The following is a 19,006-nucleotide window of genomic DNA, read 5'->3' as shown; positions in this document are numbered from 1 at the left end:
AATAGGTTTTGAAGAAACATCTTTTCATGCTTTGCTTAGTGATACACTATTTTTTTTTTTGAAAACAGAAAGAAGGCAGAATTCTAAAAAAGTTTGCCATGTCTCTCTACAGAGATAGATGTTTTGTGTATTTGTGTGCATGTATATGCTAAAAAGAATTTAAAAGGCACAAGGATAAAATGGATGAATAAATTTTATATATGTGAACAATAGAACATGACATAAAAATGAGAATAAAAATCTATCATCTCATGCAACAATATAGATATTGCAAACATAATTATGAGTGTACCCAAGAGAGTATATACAGCATGATTCAATTTTTATAGAGCACAAAAAAGCAGACACAAGTAATAATTTATGCTATTTGAAGTCAATATAATGATTACCATGGTAGGGCCTGAGTCTGGAAACCTGGACTTCTGTGGTTCTGGTAATACTCTGTTTCTTGATCTGAGTTTTGGTTGTATGGTTGTGTTAGTTTGTGATAACTCATCAAGGTGTTTATTTATGGTATATAAGCTTTTCTATACGTACATTATACTTCAAAGAAAAGTTGAAAAAGAATAACTATGTGTTGCCATATAATCTACTTAATGTTTATACTATGGAATTAAGTAGAATTTAATAGAAAATTAAAGAGAATCTATCTAATTAAGAATTACAAACTGTTTGATATCACTTAAGTAAGCCAGGCAGGCATACAAGTAATTGACTGTGTAAATTTATTTAAATAATATATGATGGTTAAATCAAACTGTTAACAACAATAATGAGGACAGCCTGTCTCCTCACATTCAATATTATGACAGTGTCAATGAATAATTTGGAATTGGGGGGTGGGGAGGGAAAGCCTTCTGATCCTTACCACATTTTTTTTTCAGCAGTTACCTCAATACATTTATCTTCATGGTAGGCTTATTAGTTATTGCTTAATAATTCTATAATAAATTCAGAGGTAGGCATTTGTACATTTGGATGCTTTCTCTAGTGTATAGCCATATTCAATTTTTCTGAATTTTGGACATCTGAGAAAATTTGATTTCTCAAAAACTCCAGGGCTCTAAAGGTTATCAAAACCTTTCTATTTTCAGAAAATGGAGTAGTAAAACATGCTACTAGAGCATGTTTGCCTAAATGATTCTGGAAATGACTGGATGGCTCTGATAGATTGGTAACAAATAGGAGGGTTTGATACATACATTGAATACAAAATATAAATTTCAAGACCAATTTGGATTTTATTTTCTCCTAGTATGTCTAACCCCCCAAAATAGCTATGACGCAGTATACTGCTGGGACACTTTGCAACAGAATCAACAGCTTTAGTTCAATATGCATGTAAATCGAAAGGGACACTTTAACATTGCTCAGATAGTAATAAATAACTGCAGCATCCACCAGAGTATTCCATTTCCAGAGTAAGAGCATTTTACTAAATATTCCCCTTTTCATGTGCTCAAACCACTCTGTAAGAACAGCGCTAGTTTTATAGCTCAAGGTTGCAAATATTTATTTTAGACTGATAATAATAAAAAGCATATAAAAATTTCAGACAACATATGCAACATGAAAGTGCCTTTCTAATAAAAGGTTATCACCAGAGAGTCATTGTCAGATTCCCTCTTATATGCAAATCTGTCCTTAGGACAAAGACATAGGAAGGAGGGTTGGGAAGAAGTTACCAAGTTCACTCAACTTGCAGGCACTTAGGTACAGAGAAGTTTATGAAATCTTGATTCAGTTTGAACTTGGGATATTTTTTTCCTAGATGGGAGCTAGTTGCAATTTAGTAGATAATATATTCATTCCTCTCTGTAACTCCTCTTCAGCATGTAAGGAAGTATACATCAGGAAATGTGTAATGCATTTGTGTATTGTAATCCCTCTGAAGCACTCTTACAGATTAACTTAATCATAGAAACCTATGATTGACTAGGATAAGTGCTAGTTCATCTTTTGTGTAGGCTACTCATAAGCCTATGTTGTATGAGTAGAAATTACTCAGTTAGTACTTTCAGGTCAAGCCTTTTGTCTTCATCTTCCTTATAGGTCCACAGCCTTGCACCACACCCCACTCGGAGCAGGTGTTTGAGTTAGTGTTGGCTGGAAAATTCAAGAGTTTACTTGCTGCTATTATGGAAACATTTATTTTGTTATTAATATTTTGCACAGCCTTAACATAGAAACCATTATTTCCCATTTACAAGTTTAAAGTGAGAGTACTCCTCAAAGATTATTCTTAGGGTAACAGTTTTGGTAACATTGCAAGCATTTAGTTTATAAATTAATTCTAAGATTCTTTGATGCTGGGGTTTTCTTGATCTTAGCAGGAGTCAAGAATAGGTTTTCACATAACTGCTACCTGGCTGGCTGACAGCAATTGAAAACACCATTAACTGAAAGATGTGTCCTTTTTTCGGAGAAATTAAAATGAAAATTTAAAAATGAATTGATGAAATAGGATGAATACAACTGGCTTCTCTCTCAGAAAAATAACACAAAACGTATGTTGATTTTTGTGTCCTCTCAATGTCACCTCTGTTGGGCCCACATAGCTGCAGGTCTTGCCCACCTTTGATGATCCTGTCTTGACTTTGCCCCCCAACACTCTTCAATTTTCAGTTAGTTCTGTAATTATACTCAGACTTCTAAGCCTACTACAGTGTTTTCAAACTTCACTGCTCTTTGGAGCTCTGCTCTAATTTTTACTTTCTTTACCAGAAATATCTCATGGTAAAACTTCCTGACAGACTAGTGTGTAAGATCTCTAAGAAATGCTTTAGCAGGGCATGTGGGCGACTCAGTCGGTTGAGTGTCTGCCTTTGGCTCAGGTCATGATCCCAGGGTCGAGATCAAGCCCCACATGGGACTCCCTGCTCAGCCAGGAGTCTCCTTCTCCCTCTCCATCTGCTTCTCTCCCTGGGCTCCTTCTCTCTTCCTGCTCACTCTCTCTCAAATAAATAAATAAAATCTTAAAAAAAAAAAATGCTTTGACAGTCTATCCAGGCAGTTGTATAACTCAGCTCCATGTAGAATAACTAACACTAAACAGATATTTTCTCACCATTTTTTAAGGACCAACTGGTGCTGGCACTGTGACAGATGCTCAGGATTCAGAGAGGAGCAAGACAGACGTATGTCCTGAACCTATAGACTGTATATTCCAGCAAGACAAATTTCTGACAAATCACATTTAAAGCTCTTCTTGAAAAAAGACATTATTTACTAATTTATTGTTTCTAAATGCAGTAGTAATATTTGCACACAATAATAAATCAAATATACAAGCATTAAGGATAATGATAAATCTCTTTCACTCACTCTCAAGTGGAAACTAACTTTAAAAACTTTGATGTATATTTCTGGATGTTTCTCTGTCTCTCTTGCTTACTATCATGCACACAAATAATTTTGCAGAAAAAAAATATTATCTTTTCTATCTGTATGTCTTACTGTATACTTTGTTATGTATAGCATTTTCCTTCTATGTTTATTTAACAATAGTGATTTAACAACAGTGATTTCTATCACTGTTTTTAGTGGTCTTATAATGTTTCATAGAATGGTGGCTACACTCATCATAATATATTTGACTCCTGGTTTGTTTACCACTTTTCCTTAAAAGGTATGTTGCAATGGCCATTGCTGATCATATGTCTTTTGCTACATGAGCAAAGTCTTCACTAGGATAGAACACTGCTACTAAAATTACTGGCCAAGTGATACGTTTATTTGACATTCTGTTACACAATGTCTGTTAGCCTTTATAAATGCTATATAATTTATACTTCCACCAAATAACATAACATCATTGATTCCTGATACTAATACTAGATACAAATATTATTTTTATTGATATATGTTTGGATCAATTAAAAATGAAATCTGTTTTCTCTAACATACGCATTATTATCATTGCTGATGTTGTACTGCTCCTTTATATGTTTATGCTATGATGTATACTCCTTCTGAAAACAGACTCTCATTTTCATCACATGTTTTTTCTTTATTTTGGAAGATGTTTATCTATTACGTGTATCAAGCAATTATTACCATTTCCCAAGAAAAAGACAATTCAAAGAATTATCATTTATTGCCTCTCATTATGAACCAAGAGCCATACTAGAGTTTTTACAGATATTATTAGTATTTCTTGCAACAATTCTATCAGCATGAGATTATTAATTTTCATTTTATAGATAAAAACTAAGTATCAAGGAAGCTGATTCAAGTACCTGAGATCAGAGATAAAAAGTGACAGAAATGCACATTATTTGTAGATAAGAGATAAGGCTAGAGTGGTCAATCATCCTGGTTTACTCGGCCTTTCGTAGTTTTAGCTCTGAACAGAACTGAATCCAGAGCATCCCCACAGACCCAGACAAAACAGGGTCATCTGGATGAGGACATGTCACCAAGTCTGAAATAAAGTGAATGAAGGTGGCAAATCTTGAGACAAGCATAAATTGAAGATGAGAATTCTAAATCATTTGCAGTCACTCTTTTTCTGAAACCATCAGAAGAATAAGAATAAGGTTCTGTAATAATTCTGCTATAGAGTTAGAGTCAGTTAAGGCGGGTTTATAATTGTAGGCCACCAGGTCATTTCCATTGGAGAAGGCATATTCCGTCTAGAAACAGCAACATTCTTTGTAACAGTAGATCTTAAAACCTTATAAATTAAGTAAATCCGGAAGCTAGGTTTTATGCGATTGGTTGTTAAAGGGCAAAATAATTCTGACATGCGGTATTTTGATGTTTTTTCAAATGCAACTGTCTCCACAAGGTTGTCACAGATTGAGTTTTGCCCAGTATTTTTTGTTCTCTTAGATCCACAGATTATGTTTTTCACTCTGCTAATTTTGCCGTACATTTTTGGATTTCCTATTTTGGGAGACAGAGGGACAGAAAACATTAAATGCCTAAAAATCGAGTGCTTTCTGACCTTTTTAAAATAACACCATATCATAAATATAATCCATAATACAAAGACCATATGCCTCAAGTTTTTGTTAGTAACCTGAGAAATATGAGAATACTTCTCATTATCAGGTCTCTTTGGGTTTCAGGAAAAAAATTCATTTTTAAGTCTTTTCTGTTGTTTAGAAAAAGTCCTTTCCATCCTATCAGTTTCAACGTCGAGAATGATTTTAAAGAAATAAATAATCAAGGTAATAAAATCAATACTAGAAACACTGTTGTGAATAGAAATTGTCTTGAAGCAAAAGTTAGTATAATTACCATAGTTTTACTTTTGTGTTTCTAATTATTTTATTAAATCCATTTTTTCTGCATTATTTTGATTTAGATTTTATCTGGATAAAAGAGCTGATTTAATTAATATTCTTAACAGGTAATCTCTCTCATTCTATATAGTCTTCTTTTCTTTAAGTTTCTCAACAATGTGTTAACATTTTACTTACATCCACCCCTGCTTGCCCTTCTGCCCACCCCCACCCCCACCCCCAGGAAAGGGCTGGAACGGGTAATGAATATGTTAAATCTGTTTGTTCAGTCCTTGACTAGAACTAACTATAGGTTTCTTGGCAACTTTTGCAACATTCAGCATTTATTTACGTATCTTCTATTCTTAATACTATTATAACAAGTCAAAAGATTGAAGTTCTAGAGGAGTAACAAAAAAGAAAAGAAATTGTCTATTAGACTTCTTAAAGAAAGAAAAATAGAAGTGAGTATAAATACATACATTGGAGATAGTATACATAATTTAGGGAAATTTTCTTCCTAAATAAATTTAAAAATTGTTTATCTCTGCATCCATTTTCATCATTCTCTTGTTGTTATTTAAGTTTTCTAAGGTATTAAATGTTTCTGTAAATTCCTAAAAATGTAACATTCCATTACACTGATAGAGTTACTTCTAAGAAAAGATAGTGGGAGTTCCGAAAAGGTTGTCCACAGGTGTAAACCGTTTTCATAATAATATACTAAAACTCATTTTACTTTTCCCTGTGTGACATTTGCACTGGCAACGATGAAGCAGGGGTGGGTAAAACTCCCGGGGCCTCAGTGCAGGGGCGCCTCATACACCCGTGATCATTGTCATTGTCACTGTCACACGCTCACAGTAAATGAAATAACATTTTTACTTAAGAATGTTCCTGAAGAAAAAAATTATCAAATCTCAATTCCTGAGTATGTGATGGTGTAAAATAACCTCTGTGACAAAATTATAACAAGAAAAGATTTTCTGCTGACTACCAAGTACAATGATTATCTTCCAGCAAAGCGCTGTGGGAATGTTTGAGGTTTGAGCCGAACTCGATTTTTTCATGAAACAACATGTTTAATGGAAACAAGGGCTTGATGCATAAACAATGATTTTTTTTGCAGTTTGGTATCTGGCAGAGATTTTCTTGAGAATGAACAAAGGAAACCTGCCCCCACAAGGAACACGGCCAACAGTATTATTGCCAATTAAAAATTTGAGTTTTTAAACAAAAATCCAAATACTGTAAAGCCTATCTACCATTATAGGCTTGATACCATTCCAATATTTAAAAAGGTTCCTGGTGAGATTGGTGTCAGATTCACAGATATGATTCTTTGATATGGTGCTAAAATGTGTCCATATTCAGAAGATATGGATAATTCAGGAGCCAGTATTTTCCAAATGGTAAATGCCTGATATGATAAAAAAAAATCTTATATGGGTTAAAAGTTGATTCCAAGTACAAAATTGACCAATGGAGTCTATTGAAACTAAGTTCTAAAACCCCACTGATATGGTTTTGAATTCCACATTACAAGTAACCCTTAAGAAATTGCCAACAATCAAGTTTTGGTGTAATATAAAGTCTCCCTTCACAATTATCTGAAAGGAAATTAAAATACCCTCCACTGGGGCGCCTGGGTGGCTCAGTCATTAAGCATCTGCCTTTGGCTCAGGGCGTGATCCCGGGGTGCTGGGATCGAGCCCCACATCAGGCTCCTCCGCTGGGAGCCTGCTCCTTCCTCTCCCACTCCCCCTGCTTGTGTTCCCTCTCTGGCTGGCTGTCTCTCTCTCTGTCAAATAAATAAATAAAATCTTTTAAAAAAGTAAAATAAAATACCTTGCATTTGTTTTATAAGTATAAATCTGTATGAGGCCAGATTTTGTTCATATACGTCAACTAAAACAGCATATGCATGCAGAGTAAATAGAAGAATCTAGCTGTAATTTGGTGTTCTGAGACCAAATTGCCATGTGAATGCATGTGCGGTGTGGGGAGCCCAGTGTCGGGAGGGGCTCCCCACACATACAACCAAGCACTTCTTGAACACCAGCAGAGTGTCCAAGGATTCAACTCATTTCTGACACTATGTACCCCAAAGACAGTTTCAGATACCACAGGTTAAGGGGTCAGTCCTACAAGACCGCCCCTGCCTCCCGCACACACTTCAGACACCTGTGACAAGCACAGGTTTTCACCCGGGGTTCTGACCCGCTGGCTGTAGACTGCTGGTTCTAACAAACCCTTCCTTGGACCTCAGACAACCAGTTGCAAGTCCAGGTTGTTACCTGTGCTTCTGACCCCCTGGCTATAAATGAGAGGTTCCCAGGACCTCCTTCTCAGGTTCAATTAATTTGCTAGAGCGACTCGGAGAAACATTTTACTTACTAGACCACCGGTTAATTATAAAAGGATGTAACTCAGGCACAGCAATATGGGGGAGCTGCATAGGGCAGGGTATGGGGAAAGGGTGCAAAGCTTTCACGTTCCCTCCAAGTGCACCACTTTCCCAGTGAAACCACTTAAAACATAAAGTTGAACAAAAATCAAAGTGGCTACATTAATGCTTCAGCGAGTCTCAAACTAAGTAACCTTTTTCCTCTCTTCTGCAAACATCCCCTCTTCCCTTTCTTGGCCTCTTGCTTCAGGAACCTGGTACCACCCTGTAGAAGAGTAAGAAGACGGGCAGCACAAACAGCATTCCTGTTGAAACAAGCTAGATCCTATATTTCCCTGTAAAAGCCCCCAGCCCCTTTTTCCTCTGGGTGGGCTCGCGGTCTTTGACGGCCTTAGCCTGCCGCAGCCTCCTTTGCCTGGCAAAGCAGTAGACCTGTCCTTCCTCTTTATCCCCAACTCTGTCTTTGCCTTATATTTTGGCTCCAAAGCACAGAGGTCAGTTTTTGATAACACCAGTGCCTCCACATGTTTACAACCTGGAAGCTCTCCAAAACTTATCTTTTTGGGTTTTTATGGAGGCTTCACTTAAGCAGGATTGATTAACACAGACCACTGGTGACTGAACTCATTTTCCAGCTGCCCACCCCACCCCCTCACTCCATCTCCTTTCCAGGGCAGAGGGTGGGACTGAAAGCTCCAACCCCCTAATCACATGGTTGCCTCCACTGGAAAACAGACCCCGGGCTTGGGGGCTGTCCAAAAACCACCTCATTAACATAACAAAAGACACTTTATCACTCTCAACACTTCAGAAACTCCAAGGATTTGGGGAACTTTTCTGTCAGGAAAAGGGACAAAGACCAAATATATATTTCTTATTATAAAGCACAATATCACACTATGTTCTATTCAGCCCGACTTCAAAGAGATTTGCAAAAATATAAATCAATGCCACTTTTCTCACATTTTTGTTCTGAATAGTTATTTTTGATGCAATTGTTTATTTTTGTAATGTTAACTGAATTAATAAACATTTTAAATATTCTCTCATTTTGAATATCTGGTATATAGAACTCACATAGGCAAAAGTGTTTTGGAGTCCTCAAATTTCTTAGAAGTGTAAAAAGTTCTTGAGAAGCTTTGAGGGTCTGAGAAGTCTGAGAACCTCTGCACTAAATATTTGAAGAAAGAATATGAACAAAAGTGGGCATCTCAATGGCAAAAAAAAAAAAAAATATTTGAAAGGATTTTCAAGCTTCTTAGTAGTAGCTATTAGGGAAATCTTTATTAAATTTAAATCTAATCTAAATCAAAGTCTATAACTAAGTTGAAATATAATCTAAATCTAAAGCCAAGTTAAATTTAAACTACATGTAAATGAAAACCTAAGTTAATTTATATAAAGTAGTAAGATAAGAGGATTTGTTAGACAAACAGAAAAGAGAAATTACAAGAGCGAATGATTAGAATATTCACCTACTATCTGTCTAAAATTATCCTACATCTCTGAATGAGGAAGAGACCAAGCCTGAATGTTTAATAACAAAGAAGAATTTTAATAATGCAGGAAAGAGATGATGATTGTATGAGCTAGAATAGTAGTAATGGAGAGGGAGAAAAGTAGACAGCTTTAAGAAGTATCCACATAAAATGACTCAACAGTACTTTGTGATTTATTCCAAATATTTATAGAGTGAGAAAGAGTTGCCTACAATGTCTTCCAAATTGCTTGCTTAGGAGACCATAAGTAAATGGTATCCATTTACTGAGATAAAATTATGGGAGGTGAGACAGCCTTGATGGGGAGATAATCTCAGTTTAGAAATGTTGAATATCAAGTGGAAATGCTCATCTGTTTCTACATAAATATTTAAATAACTGCTTGGAGCCCAGGAAACAAGTCTCAAAGGGAGCAAGAGATGTTGGGAATCATCAGAACACTGATGATGACTACAGCCACAGGATCAAATAAAAAGTAGAGATTTTAGAATAAGAAAGAAGATGCAAACCAGAACCCTGTGAGGTGAACCGAGGCAAGAGAGCACTTAAGGAAACCGAGGGCCAGTGCCAAAAGAAATGAGACTAAAACAAAGAAGGTGTGATTGCAAAGAAACAGACAAAGACAAGGGTGGTTATCTATTTTACATGCTTCTGGAAAATGAAGTAAGGTACAGTTTGAGAAATATCATCCACTATGGGATCCAAATACCATGAGTGACCTTGACAAATACAGTATCAGAAGAATGGTGGAGTGCGAGTGGTTGAGAATACAGTGATGAGGAGTGGGAAATGAACAGGAGAAAGCAGGTGTGCTAATCAGAACACAAATACCACATAACGATTGCAGCTTATCGAGACTTATGCTATTGTGGGGGAAATGCACGGTTTCCAATGCTGCCCAAGCTAAGATTTTTCATACACCGATCTATGATATGTCTCCAAATAGAGATTCAAACTCCGTTGAAATATAAATCCCCTAACATTTACAACTGAAGGGGTTTTTCTTATTATTCAAATATGGCAAAGTTGATAAATGGCTTAAATGCTTCAACAAATATGTCAAATTCAATTGCTCTTATATCGACAACACCTTATATATGAAGAGCAAAATGCAGAGATTGTTCTATTATTTTATTTAGTGATTGCTTTTACTTGAAGTTAGAAGAATGAAAAGCATCCAAATTCATATCAAATCTTTCATTATTCAGTTTTCTATACTGTTATAAATAAAATATCAACTGTCCTTCCAATACCCTATAAGGCAGTTAGGAAATATTAACCCGGATTTAGACAGAATCTAAAAATTCTTTTTTTCAAACAAATTAGTGTACAGGGACACCTGGGTGGCTCAGTCAGTTAAGCGTCTGCCTTCGGCTCAGGTCATGATCCAGGGTCCTGGGATTGAGTCCACATTAGGCTCCTTGCTCAGCGGGGAGCCTGCTTCTCCCTCTGCCTGCCGCTCCCCCTCCTTGTGCTCTCTATCTCTCTCTCTAACAAATAAATAAATAAAATCTTTAAAAGAAAAAATCCTTAGTGTACATACATGGATTAACACTTAGGAAACTGAATTTTTCTAACACTAGACAGTTAAATGAAAAGCATTACATGATCTATGAAATATCTAACATTCATTGAATCCTTACTATATTCAAGTGTGCATTAATCATTTTTCATGGATTATACCACTCAGTGCTCAAACTAACTCTTTGTGGTAGGCTCTATTATTATATGATCAAACGGAGACTTAGAAATTTTAGGGAACTTGTTCATATCACAAAATTACTCAATAAAAGATCTAGCTTAGGAATACAAATTTGTCTGAATTCATTTATTCATTCAATAAATATTGATTCTATCCCTATTATATGCTAAGCACCAGTGCTGTTTCCTGGCACATATTAATGAATACAACAATGAATTATCTTTGTATTGTGCAGCTCTCTATTGGGGAAAATCAGAAAACAAACAATAAACATTAAATAAGTAGATAAGGCAGTAGGTTAGAACAGGTGTTGGCAAACTTTTTCTAAAGGCCGGGCAGTAAAGATTCCAGCCTTTGCTGGCAATGAGGTCTCTGATTTAACTATTGAACTCTGCCATTGTAATGGGAAAGTAGCTACAGACAATATGTAAACAGATGAGCATGGCTGTGTTCCAACAAAACTTAATTTCCAAAACAGGTGATAATTTGGATTTGGCCCATGGGCTGTAGTTTGCCAACCCTTGCGTTAGAAGATAATACATGTTTATTCTGTGTGGGTTTTTTTTTAATTTTTATGTTTGTCTATTAATATATTAATCACAGGGCCAAACTAACAACCCAAGTTGTTTACAAATCCCCTGCAATCTAGCTTTCTAAGGGCACATGAAATCATATTATAAACCCTCCCACCAATCCTGAGTTCATACCTCCAATCACCTCTTTATCTAATTCATACACCAAACCAGTATTTCCCCTGCCATAAACACCCAGGGCCACGTGCCAGACAATTACAAACCACCCTTACAGCCCAGAGCATGCTGACATTATTCAAACTAGCCAACTGTAAGCTGCTTCCCTGTCCCACCTTGATTTCCTATAGAAAATACAAGGAAGGCTCTGAGCCATGCTTTCCTTTCACTTTTCTTTCTGCCTCCTAACTGAACCTGGAGCTTCCTCTGTGGCCCTGCCTAGTAGAGTATGCCCTCTCCTCTCAGGAACTACAAGTAATAAAAATCTTCTTTCAATGACACTGACGTTTCTGTCTCAACACTCAGTCACCATTAAAATCAAAATCCAGGTGCAAATCAACACCATGGAGAAAAGAAAATGTATAGCAAACATATTTTTTTAAATCTTCCAAGAAGCAGATGCTAAGTAAGGAATAGATATGCAAGAAATTTATTGGGAAAACTTCTGAGAAGGAGAAAGAGGAAGAATCCAGAGAAGGCAAGAAGAGCCTTCAAATGTAATGTAGGTGTGACTCTTGTAAAGGAGAAGGGAAAGAAGGAAGAGTTGAAGAGGAAAAGCCTTGAATATAACACAGTTCTAGGAAAAGTTTGGCAAGTCTGATGGGGAGTCCTCGAGGCAAAATCTGCCATTAAAGGAGCCCCATGCCTTGCTAGAACGGACCTCCATTAAACCTCCAATGATGTTCATTTATTAGTTGGGATCCAGTGAGAAACATGGAGAGACAGGAGAACAGGGGTATCATTTGAGGTTGATCAAGAGGGGTAGCGACTGAAACATTACTCAGTCAGTGCTGGTCTGCAGGGGATCTGAGCAGGGCATTTTCATGGCCATCGCTACATGGAGCGCGCTAAGGTGATCGTGTGGATAAGGATGAGTAGGTTGATCACAGTATTAAAAGGTTGGTCACAATAGAATTCATTGAAAAAGTTAAATGTCTGAGCAAAGATTTGAAGGAGGTACAGGGTTTGTGAAGCAGCTATCTTAGGGAAGAACATTCTATGACAAAGAAATCCTTAGATTAATATCCCTGAGTACAAAATGTGCCCAGCAAGATCCATAAGTAACAAGGATGCCAGCGTGACTGGGCCAAAGTTAGCAAGAAAGAGAGAGTGCTGGAAGATATGATGGCAGACCATGAAGGGCCTTGTGGACCATAGGAAGGATTTCAGGTTTCTACTCCAGATGAAGTGTCCAGGAGGTCAGGACAAATGAATAAAATGAGTTGATTTACATTTTAAATTTTCTTTCTGGCTACCATATAAAATGCAATTAAAATTAAAATATTGTATTAAAATACATAGGGGTCAAGAATAGAAGCAGGTAGAACCAGTTTGGAGGTTTTTGCAAGAACTGAGGCAAGAGAGGATGGTAGCTCAGACAGGGCCACAGCTGCGGAGGTAAATGATGAAAAGTGGTCAGATTCTGGAGAACTGACAAGATGTCCTGATCCCAGTACCCATGTTCTTATTCACTACATACTACTGAATTGGTACTTTCTATCTATCTGCTTCTTCTATTAGTTCTTACATAGAAACAATAGTATTCACATTCATTAATTCACTCATTCAACTAGAAATGTTTATTAAATATTTGTTATAAGCCAAACATATTGTTACTCTGAGATAGTAAAACCTGGTCCTTGGTTTTAAATGACATCCTAACATAGTCATTATAGATTACGTATAGATGATAGAGATAGAGATAGATAGATATAGATACCTTTAAATAGCTCTGATTATAGCTGTATAGATAGGTAAGGATAAAAGTGAAGGTAGAGGTGGAGATAGATATACAGACAGACATAAAGATAGAGATAATAGTACTGCAAAACCAGATGTGAAGGGTCGGGAGTGACAGAGGTTTGACTCTGATATGATGAAAGCAAAAATGTAGACAACATTGTTATTTCCACCTGGGTGAATGGAGACAGAATACACTTTATATACACGAACTGAATTTTTTAAGCAGACAGCCAGGAGGCAGCAGGAAAGGAGAAAGAGGAACATGGGCTGATCTGAGAACGTTGCAAGCCATGGATCAACATGATCAAAGGCACTGAGGCAACAAACAGCCTGGGAGGAAGCAAGAGATAAATCCAGAGTTTAGGCAAGAGCCAGATTATGGAGAAACTTGTAGGTTACACTAAGGGGTTTAGGTTTATCCTTCAGTTATTTACAGAACCAGTGAAGTTTCAAGTAGGGAATTCAAAAGAAATAAGAATTATATTTATAAAAAAAATCTCTTTCACAGTAAGCAGTATATAGATAGGATTGGGTAAGAAATCACAGAAAAATGCAGGACAAAATGTACACCCCCTTTTTTTTTTCTTGAAAGAGATTACAGTCTAGAATGAGAACTGTGTAAGTAAACAAAGGCAAGGGAGTATGGGAAGTATGGCGGATATTCCAGACAATTAGTATTTCACATACTGCGCGCACACACAACTTTTCCATTAAAGCACAGTATTTCCAAAAAATAGAAAACCTTGTAATAATACCCATAGTGATACCTTTTTAGTTAATAAAAATACTTGTACATTTATTCAAGAATGAGAACTCAAACCACCAAACAATTTGGTGAACTAGCAGATGGATTTATGATTTAGGTTGTATAAATGTAATGAAAACTTTGGTTAAGATGACCAACATGGTGTTTCTCAGAAACAGAAATACTTCAAAGTCAAACAGATTGATTATATAGTGATTGCTCATTTACAGCACAAGAAAATAAAGAAACAGAATCTATATGTAAATAAAAGCAAAAATTACAGATCTGCTGGTTTTCAGAGATTTCTATTTATCTAATGAATCAATTTTTGTGACATAAATGGATTTGTTACAGAGCCATGATTTTGAACAAGCCACAAAATCTGGGCTTGAGCCATGGTTAAATTTGATATTATTTATCTGTGTCCACATGGAAAATTAAGATTACCTAAATGATGAATGAATTTCAAATACTGTATTTTCCTAGGTAAAGTCATATTCATATAAGATTTCTCTACTTTGTTCTTACAAAAGCATGGCATTTTAATTCCAGGAAGAAAAATTAGAGATATTATCCAGAATGAGTCAATTCAAGAGTTCAGATTTTTTTTTTAAAGTTACACTTTTGTTATGAAGATTTAGAACACATTTTATTTTATTGCCTGCCAGATTTGCCAATCTCTTTGACACTTCCTTCTGTATGCTTTCCTAAATGTTGCTTGACTGTCATTCATTCATGCAATGCAATAAAATGTTATTTAGTTCCTACTATGTTCCAGACATTACTATAGGTGCTAAACATATGATGATAAATAAAATATAAAACAATAAAATTACAGATGGAATTCACCGTCTCTGTTTCTTGTGACAGATGAGAAGAAAACTAATTATTGCAAAGAAGCATAAGAATAGTTGTTAATATAATTATTGTAGAGGCTTCCTATGCTTTTCCTGTACCTTACATTTTGGCGTTCCCTGTCTTTGCCTTTATTCTTACTTTGTACCCTTCTTCCCGGGGAATGTCATTCAGGAAGGCTTCAACACCTGAATGCATGAGGCTTTCTACTAAATCTGTATCCAAACCACCAAATTACTGTAACTAACTGCCTACTGAATTTAACTATCTGGCTATCCCTTAGGAAATTCAAACTTAGCCTGTTAAAAATGAAATTGAATCTATATTGAAGTCCATCTCTACTTCCCCTCAACTCATCATCAACAACCAAGTCTGGTTCTCCTTTAATTCTTATCATGATAAATGTCATCATTATCCATTAAATGGTTCAAGTTCAAAATCTGAGAGTCGTCTTATACTCTTTCATCTTCCCTCAACCCTTCATTTTCTCCCCTTCTACCTGCACTCATTTAAGTCCTTGCAATTCAAACACCTCAATATTTCTATTATTTTTCATTCCCACTTGTTTTAGCCTAGTTCAGATGCTATTATTTCCTTTTATTATATTTTTGTAGAAATTTCCCTTAAATAGTCCAGGATGATAATTTTTAATAACCCTACTTTGCCAGCTTTACCTCTATTCAAAACTTCCAGTAGCTTTACATTGTTTAAGGAACGGAAACCTTCATCTCCTCACAGACTCAGTCACACGGTCATGATCTGTGGGCCACCTCCCTGTCCATTCTCATCTTCGGCCACTCCACAGTTTAGACTTTCTGCATGAGCAATACTGAAATCTTTGTGTATCTTTATAGGTATTGACTTTGTGTTACTCTTTCTTCCCAGAAGGACCTTATCTTGCTTCTGACTGCTATTTCAACTTCTTCAAGAAATCACCAGAAATGTCACTTTGGCCTTCATGCTTTCTTTAACTCCCTCCAGTTGACTTAGCAGCACATAACTGTGATTATATTATGCTGTAATACATACTTTAAGCTCCTTGATAGTAAGTGCCTTCTCTCTTTCCTATGAACCCTCAAATTCCAACTAAAAGAAAAAAAGTGGTACTTATTATTAAACATAAAAACTAATCACTGAAAGAATAAATAAAATCTTCAATGTGGTTTGGCTCATTTATGTATAGACACAATGTCTAGGGTTCTTGCCCTTGAATACTTCATGTCAGGACTCAGCAGAGTAGCACAAACTACATCTACCTGGCACACTGTAGGCTCTTAGTAAGTATTTGCTGGAGAGCAGTGAACCAGAGTCCAGGCTTTACCATCGACTAAGTGTACAAGTTTGCATTAGTCATTCATTTCACACAAGTTCCAGTTTTCTCATTTGTTGAAGTGGAGATGATTATATTTGCCATGTCAGTCTCAAACAACTGCTGCATGATTCCAATGAAACTATTAACATAACAATATTTGAAAAATAATACAACTCTGTGTATGTTCTATTTAAAATGCTCTACTATTGACACATCTGTCTTTGAAGAGAACTCTATCTGAAACATCCTGGAGTTCCTGGTTTCCAGCCTTATGTAGTGTCTCCAGACAGATCAGATTCCTTTCATGTTACAAATCGATGCCTTACAATAGCTATGAGAGGAAAAATCCCTCCTGCTAGAATTTGAAATCACGTTGAATTAAGATCTCATCTTGTAACAGTGGAAAGAGCAAGCCCCAAATAAAATAGAGCCTTCGTTTGTACCAAAATCTAAAGAAATACATCTTAATGAAGAGCAATTAATTGAAAGCTTAAGTGTTTAAAGAGTTTACTGTTGACTCTCCATTTTATTTAAGGGAGGTTCCTTCTAAGAAGTCCCATTAGTCAATGAAAATGGTTCTGAATTATAGTGAATCTTTATTTTAAAATTCACACACACACACACACACACACACACACACACACACACTCCATAGCAGTTTGCTAAAAATAATGACTTTCATCATTTACTAAGATATTTACTAGTCTTTTTAGTAGACATCTACTTGTACAAATATCAACGAAGGGGCAAGATTTTATACTGAGTGCCAATTACAGATTGGATTTAATTTACAAAGAGATATTTTCTTGATTTACTTAAATCATTCTTCAGTTATAACCTTATTAAATCCTATATTTTATTTCTATTATTTCAGAGGAAATTATTTTTAAAAATAAAGTTCCAAAAGAGAATAGTCTGAAATGATAGCCGAAGTTTGAATTAAACACCCCAGATCTTCTAACCTACATAAAGTCCCGGAATAGCATTTTGTAAGCCATGACCTATGAATTCTTTCTGAATTCCAACGTCTTCAAAATAACATTATCTGCATGTAGCTGTCTAATTAGAAATGGCAGTTAATAAAAACACTTTATATTATGTTGCCAACTACCAATTTATTCCCGTGTTATATTTCAATAATCCAAACCAAGCAAAGATTTTGCCTGCACAGAAGTGGCCTTGCCTATCATGATAAGCAGCTGAAAAATACACGTAAGCTATATGAACCCGGCAGAATCCATCTGGTGAACCATCTGCGTGAGGACTCACAAAAATTATACCCCATCTGTTGTTTCATTTTTGCTAAGATTGCCAACCTTGTCTTCACTCTATTATCTGACTATTTTCCTTCCCCATGGACTTCGTCTGTACATTTGCTTTTATTCCCCATCGGCACCATATATCTAATTTTCAAAGCACTCTCCTCATTTTTGAAAGGAATTAGTTTATGTATTTAATCCAATGCACTAACAATCCTCTTAGGAAATAAAATAATCAAAAAGAATTGCAGTAATATCAGTGTTTGTAGAAAATGAGTACATTATTATAAACACCAATTTCTGCCTGGTAAAGCCTGTACATAGAACTTCCTACCAAATTAACTAATTTCAATGTCAAGATAATGTTTAAAAGCTAATGTTATCTGATCATCTCTCCCCCTTCTAAACTACTCTCCATTTCACGGCATGGTTATTACTTTCTAAAACATTCTTGTCCCACTTCCTCCAATCAACACCCATCAATGGCTTTCCATCTCTCAAAATAAACTCTTGAGATTTTAGCTCTAGTTTTCACTTATTTGCCAAAGCTTTCTTAACTATACCTTGTGATCACTGCAGACACAGTCTATACCAGTAATACTCCCTTAGCACTTATTCTAGCTTGTTCTGTCTTATCACCATGGTTCCTGCATTTCCATTTATTTCTCCTATTTTCATATTTTTTTCTATTCTGTATATCTTATATCAACAAATGGGTATTAAGCCTCTAGAGAACTGGGACAATGTCACCCATTTGTTTTCTAAGCTGTATACAAATAGCTCTAAGCCCTGTCCACTTAACTTTTGTTTGTTTAAAGTATGAATACTTAAGTTAAAAACCATATTCTGGTTCTATCACAATGAAGATAAATATTAAAATAAAGGATTATGCTGTCTTCGAGAAATTTTAAAATCTATGTCTATAGACACCCAATTAAAAGGGAATATTCTCACTAAGGTAGACTTACTCTTCCTTGACTCTGGCTTCAGAACAAACACCAGCTGCATTTGCTCTGGACTTCTGAAACAACAGCGTGATCAGCCCACCTCCTCAAAGTTAGTCTTCGTTAAACCCTGTAGAGGTAAAATCACAACGTTGGGACTTCTCCAACCATAAGACATAATTTCATGATGTCAGACTACATTTGAGTCCAGAGACCTTAATAGAAAACTATAGCTGTTGATCTCTATGTATGTCCATGTCTGTGTCTTTATCTGAACCTAGAATAGCATGCTTTTATTTCCATACTTATCTATATAGACTGCAGGTATATGAATAGAAATATATATATCTACATAGACATGGATAGATAGTTCTAAATAAATAAGATTATAAAATGGGACAGGAGACAGAATGTCTAAGCATAGTTAGGAAAAATGCAGACCTGTGTGTAAGTAGAATAAAACCTTACCCATCTACAGACCTGAGAGGAAAAGCTACATGCATTCGAGAGGAAAATGAATCAATAGTTTTATGTGTTCCACTGTGAAACGGCACTCCATTTTC

The 19,006-nt window shown here is 35.8% G+C and overlaps 1 long non-coding RNA gene across 1 annotated transcript in view; it reads right to left on the bottom strand.

Annotated features, from left to right (window-relative positions):
- Positions 1-18,567, bottom strand: part of LOC130543206 (uncharacterized) — a 64,784-nt gene extending 46,217 nt beyond the window's left edge. The window contains exon 1 of the long non-coding RNA XR_008958369.1: positions 18,468-18,567. This is a non-coding gene — a long non-coding RNA (uncharacterized LOC130543206). The remainder of the gene's footprint in view (positions 1-18,467) is intronic.
- Positions 18,568-19,006: the final 439 nt, after the last annotated feature.

The sequence above is a fragment of the Ursus arctos genome, unplaced genomic scaffold (genome assembly GCF_023065955.2).
Source record: "Ursus arctos isolate Adak ecotype North America unplaced genomic scaffold, UrsArc2.0 scaffold_9, whole genome shotgun sequence".
Lineage (NCBI taxonomy): Eukaryota > Metazoa > Chordata > Mammalia > Carnivora > Ursidae > Ursus > Ursus arctos.
Note: the sequence above shows the minus strand (reverse complement) of the source record. Positions and strands in the feature narration are given on the sequence as shown.